This window comes from Pleurodeles waltl, unplaced genomic scaffold (genome assembly GCF_031143425.1).
Source record: "Pleurodeles waltl isolate 20211129_DDA unplaced genomic scaffold, aPleWal1.hap1.20221129 scaffold_39, whole genome shotgun sequence".
Lineage (NCBI taxonomy): Eukaryota > Metazoa > Chordata > Amphibia > Caudata > Salamandridae > Pleurodeles > Pleurodeles waltl.
The window spans coordinates 1844195-1850644 of NW_027150097.1; the positions used below are offsets into that span (position 1 = coordinate 1844195).

General features: G+C 50.6%; 1 non-coding gene across 1 annotated transcript; it reads left to right on the forward strand.

The window, feature by feature from the left end:
* The first annotated feature begins 3994 nt into the window (after nucleotides 1–3994).
* TRNAT-UGU (transfer RNA threonine (anticodon UGU)) lies at nucleotides 3995–4067 on the forward strand. Its single transcript has one exon. It is a non-coding gene; the product is annotated as a tRNA-Thr (tRNA).
* The last annotated feature ends 2383 nt before the right edge of the window (nucleotides 4068–6450 follow it).

Here is a 6450-nt window from a genome sequence, read left to right on the forward strand (position 1 = left end):
CCCCCTTTATTCATCCCAAGCCTTTGGGTTCAGTATATAAAGGATATACTCCCAATTAACACTTCTGGATTTCTTTCCTCCTCCACCCCTCTATTACTCCAGTCAATCTAACTAACAAACTCTCATATCCGCGGCTCAAATTAACTCATAATAATACTAAAACTGTACTCATTATTAAACAATACTAATCCATCACTAATTCTTGTTGGGTTCCGGAGTAGCGTACTACTCATCGAAAAGCGCTTCGACGCCTCGTCAGGGGTAGTAAGCGCTATATAAATACGAGTACAATACAATACAATACAATATATGCACAATAGCAATCAGAAATTAGCATAGAACAACAAGCATTGGCAAGAACTGTAGAAAAATAGTTAGGGCCCTAGCGGAGGACCAACCCATATTCTAAAAAAGTGGAATGCAAAGTGAAGTCCCACACCCCAGGTTCGGAGTTACCATTATGTAGCTGGACACAGGTAGTGAGTGACATATGTCCAGTACACGGATAAAATGGCTTCCCCGCACTTACAAAGTCCAGTACAATGGCACTGGAGTTCATAGGGACTCCTCTGCTCATGCAGGGGTGCCCTCACACACAGGGACCTGCACCCTGCCCATTGGGCTGGAGGGGCCTACCATAGGGGAGACTTACAGTGACCTGGTGCAGTGACCTGTGGTGAAAGGATGCATGCACCTTTTCACGTGGGCTGCAATGGCAGGTCTGCAGACACATTGTGCATGGTTCCCAGGGGTGGCATAATACATGCTGCAGCCCATGGGGGACCCCTTGTATCCCACTGCCCTGGGTACCTAAGTACCATATACTAGGGACTTATAAGGGGACACCAGTAGGCCAGCTGAGGGGTGCACCAAGGTCCAAGGTAACCACATTTGGAGGGAGAGAGCACAATCACTGGGGTCCTGGTTAGCAGGATCCCAGTGAAAACGTTGTACGCACACTGATAGCAGTAAGAAGTGGGGATTGCAATTGTAATTGTATTTTTATAGCGCTTACTACCCCTTGCCAAAATGAGAGTATTTTCCTACGCTTACAGCGAATGAAAATCTCTTATATACAGGGACTGAACAAGGTAAAATGCACACCTTGTCAGGGGGTAGTAAAGCGCTATACGAATACAATGTATATGTGAAGTGATAACAAGCTGTGAGCCTTTTTCCCTCCCTCTTGCATTTGCAGCTAGGTGTGAGCCTTAGGTCAGCTCCCAGTCATGATAGGGGAACACAAGGAGACCTGATGGCCCCTCAGTCTTTGTTATGGGCCCAGCTGGAGTCTGATATATGAAAGCCCCTCCCTGCACGTTGCTGGTGCAAAACAAAAGCAGACAGGATGGGGGCGCTGCTGAATGCGTCCCAGTGTTTGAAAATAACACCGGGACAAGTTCATCATATCCCAGCGGGGGCACCTCTTGCAGGGTGGACGGCGACCACCCTGCGAAAATAGGTGTGGACGCCGGGTACCCCCGACTTGTGCGCTGCATAAGAGGTGTTCACTCGATGGGTTTATATTGTGAGGCTCTCAAGCTGATGTAAGGGGTCACATGACTCAAAGGCATTTGTTTGCGACACTTTGAAAACCTTTATTAAGGTCTGTGATCATGTTCTGTTTTTAGAGCTCTGAGGTGTTCTGCCTCGAGGAGCTCCCGCCAAAAACAGAGAAATGTGAAACGGACTTCACTTCATGTGTTTCACCGTGAATGTGGCCAAGCATCAAGGGGTTACTGAGAATGCTGGGCCGCCCCCCTCCTTCAAGCGCTACAAAGGTGACCCACCTCCTGGCACGCCCTCTTCCCTGGGATCGGAGGGGTTAATCCCCCCCCTCACTCTTCCCCCCTCCCCCGATGGACCAGTCTTACTATTGCATCAGATCACCCACATTGCACGTGAGATTAGTGTGAGGACATAGAGAGCACCCCGGAAGTAGCACCGGTGTCACCCCTTTTCAACCGAAGGCTATATGAGTTCATGGGGGGGGGGCCGTCCCTTGTGTGACGTCACTGGTTGGCAAGGCCCCTCCTCGCTAACTTCTGAGCCCGGCCCCCCCCGGTGGGAAAAGAATGATCTTATAAAAAGCCATCATTTGTAAAGAAGTGTTCTGCAGGCGCGTGACCCGTGGGACTAGATTACTCCTGCCTGCGCGTGCCGCAAGCGTCGAGGAGAGGGCAGGCGTAAAATGTATAGGTAAAACACCGCTTCACCCTCATTAATGCTGCGGCCTTTATATCCCGAGGGCCAGCTGTGGGTTGTGCTCAGCAGCGCCCCTTCTACTGAGCGCCCCTGTAAGGTAGATAGACACGTGTGTGCATGTTAAGGATAGACACGTGTGTGCATGTTAAGGGGCAGGGGCGCTGCGGACAGACACGTGTGTGCATGTAAAGGAGCAGGGGCTGGGGCGCTGCGGATAGACACGTGTGTGCATGTTAAGGATAGACACGTGTGTGCATGTTAAGGATAGACACGTGTGTGCATGTTAAGGAGCAGGGGTTGGGGCGCTGCGGATAGGCACGTGTGTGCATGTTAAGGATAGACACGTGTGTGCATGTTAAGGAGCAGGGGCGCTGCGGATAGACACGTGTGTGCATGTTGAGGGGCAGCGGCTGAGGTGCAGCGGATAGACACGTGTGTGCATGTTAAGGATAGGCACGTGTGTGCATGTTAAGGGGCAGGGGCGCTGCGGACAGACACTTGTGTGCATGTTAAGGAGCAGGGTCAGGGGCGCAGCGGATAGACACGTGTGTGCATGTTAAGGATAGACACGTGTGTGCATGTTAAGGATAGACACGTGTGCATGTTAAGGGGCAGTGGTTGGGGCGCAGCGGATAGACACGTGTGTGCATGTTAAGGAGCAGGGGCGCTGCGGATAGACACGTGTGTGCATGTTAAGGAGCAGCGGCTGGGGTGCAGCGGATAGACACGTGTGTGCATGTTGGATAGACACGTGTGTGCATGTTAAGGAGCAGGGGCGCTGCGGATAGACACGTGTGTGCATGTTAAGAATAGACACGTGTTTGCATGTTGAGGGGCAGCGGCTGGGGCGCTGGGATACACACGTGTGTGCATGTTAAGGATAGACACGTGTGTGCATGTTAAGGATAGACACGTGTGTGCATGTTAAGGATAGACACATGTGTGCATGTTAAGGAGCAGCAGCTGGGGCGCAGCGGATAGACACATGTGTGCATGTTAAGGGGCAGCGGCTGAGGCGCTGCGGATAGACACATGTGTGCATGCTAAGGAGCAGCGGCGCTGTAGATAGACGTGTGTGCATGTTAAGGAGCAGCGGCTGGGGTGCTGGGATAGACACGTGTGTGCATGATAAGGAGCAGCGGCGCTGTAGATAGACGTGTGTGCATGTTGAGGGGCAGCGGCTGGGGTGCTGGGATAGACACGTGTGTGCATGTTAAGGGGCAGCGGCTGGGGCGCTGGGATAGACACGTGTGTGCATGTTAAAGATAGACACGTGTGTGCATGTTAAGGAGCAGGGGCGCTGCGGATAGACACGTGTGTGCCTGTTAAGGGGCAGCGGCTGGGGTGCAGCGGATAGACACGTGTGTGCATGCTAAGGAGCAGCGGCGCTGTAGATAGACGTGTGTGCATGTTAAGGGGCAGGGGCGCTGCGGATAGACACGTGTGTGCATGTTAAGGGGCAGCGGCTGGGGCGCTGGGATAGACACGTGTGTGCATGTTAAGGATAGACACGTGTGTGCATGTTAAGGAGCTGGGGCGCTGCTTCCAGTGTGCACTGCACACACCAGGGCGTGGGGCTCTTGTGGGTGACTCAGTGTGGGAAGGAGCGGCCTCTGGACACAGCAGGGCTCATATCCTGCAGGTCCTGTTCTCTGCCTCCTCCCCGCTGACGCAAACCTCTCTGCCTGTGTCCTTGCTGACTCTCCGCCAGGAGGAAAACAAGGACACTGATTCCACTCACGGGTGAGCTCCCTTGTGATGTAATACTGTGGCCTTCATATCAACAGCTGGCTCCATAGCTCAGGGGTTAGAGCACTGGTCTTGTAAACCAGGGGTCGCGAGTTCAAATCTCGCTGGAGCCTTTTACGAGTTTTTGACCACTGGGCGCTATTTTCGGCAGGCAAGTTGATGAGTTTAACACACACCATAAAAAAGCATTTCAGTCACATTCACATTTGTTAACACTTAAAATAAAGAATTCCTGGAAAGATGTGTTTCAACTTGATGTCTGCGAAGGGAAATAATCGTTTTCTGGATCAAAGTGTCTGGTTTGCTAGTACATCTTTGGGACATTGGAAAGCTGACCTAGAGTGTATTCCGCCCGTTGGTTACAATTAGCTTGTAACTCACATTTGCTTGTTTTATTGGTACTGGCTTTACTTGTTTTATGCTGTGTAGTCCATCTTGTGGAGCCTAGCCTGTTTGCTAAATATATCTTCCTGACATTCAGAAAGCTGAACAACTTATTTGTTGTTTATAACACATTGCTTGTTTTCTATTTGTTGACTTCATTCGTTTTAGGCTGTACAGTCTGTTCATCACCTGGAACATACCCTGTTTACTGTATTCTTCCACAGTGCTTGCTTTCTATAAACATGTTGTTCTTACCATATCACATTTGCTGGGCATTCAAAGTCTTTGTCTTCTGAGGGAGTTTGGTATTTACTTTTCAGTGAGGAGCTTTATCTGACTGTCTGGGTGTGTGATAGTGGGCGTGTTTTTTTCCTCTCTGATTCTTTGTAGGGTTTTCTCTTCTTTTTCATTTGCTCTCTCTGCCTCTGTCACAGCTTCTGGGTTTGGCTAGCGACAAATTTATTTTACTTGCTTGCCATCACCTTCTTTCTAGCACACAACATTAAAATCTCTGTAAATGAACTATACAATATTTTCAGAACATATCAGAATTAGTAAAGCATAAATGAAGCATACTTTTCTATAATACTAAAGTGTGCATGAAACAAATATTTTAATACAATCAAAACAAATCAAAACACTACGTGATGCTACTTCCACACATTATTATTTGTGTGTGGTATAGCTTTATCAGTGAAACAATATGCCTGTGTAAATGTGATGGTCATTTCAAGTGAAAATGTTTTGTCAATAATGGCAGTGCAGTACCGCACCATGCAAACTCCACTCTACAACACTCTACTCTACAACACTCTACTCCATGCTTTGCCACTTTACTCAAATCCAATCTACGATATTCTACATCATTCCACTCCACCACACTCTTCTCCACTGTACTCAGTGGTACTCTACTCTAAGTCAGTCCACGCCACTGTACTCTACTCCACTCAGTGCATGCCACCCAACTCCAATGCCCTTAGTGCCACACTTCTCCACTCCATTCTACCTGTTCTTATCTACTATACGTCAATCTATGACATTCTACGAGACTCTACAACACTTCATGATATGACACTGTATTCTACTCTATGCACTTCCATCTACACCACCCTAAGCCAGTCTTCTCTATTTCACTATACTCCACTCCACTCTATGACACTCCCCTGTACTCCACTCTATGACACTCTACTCTATCCCACTAAACTGTGCTCCACTCTATGGCACCACTCCAGTCTACTTTAGCAACACACAAGGATGATGGATGGAGGGATGAAACTTTTCAAACACTCACCCCTGTTACAGATCTGGGTTTAATCCATTGTACTCCACTGTACTCCACTCTACGGCACTACTCCAGTCTACGCCACTCCACTCTACGCCACTCTTCTCCATGCCACTCTACACCACTTCAATCAACTTTACAACACTCTGGGGGTCATTCTGACCCTGGCGGACGACCACGGAAGCACCGCCAACAGGCTGGCAGTGCTTCCTGGCCAATTCTGACCGCGGCGGCAAAGCCGCGGTCAGAAAAGGGAAACCGGTGGTTTCCCGCCGGTTTTCCCCTGGCCATAGGAATCCTCCATGGCGGCGCTGCAAGCAGCGCCGCCATGGGGATTCCGACCCCCTTCCCGCCATCCTGTTCCTGGCGGTTCGTACCGCCAGGAACAGGATGGCGGGAACGGGTGTCCTGGGGCCCCTGGGGGCCCCTGCACTGCACATGCCACTGGCATGGTCAGTGCAGGTGCCCCCTAACAGGGCCCCATGAAGATTTTCAGTGTCTGCTTTGCAGACACTGAAAATCGCAACGGGTGCCACTGCACCCGTCGCACCCCTTCAACTCCGCCGGCTCCATTCGGAGCCGGCTTCATTGTTGAAGGGGCTTTCCCGCTGGGCCGGCGGGCGGCCTTCTGGCGGTCGCCCGCCGGCCCAGCGGGAAAGTCAAAATGACTGCGCGGTCATTTGACCGCGGTACGGTCTTCTGGCGGTTCCCGCCCGGCGGGCAGCTTCCGCCGCCCTCCGGGGTTGGAATGACCCCCTCTATGTCACTTCACTTTAGGCCACTCTACTCCTCTCTAGGACACTCCACTTTATGCCACTCTAGGATGCTCC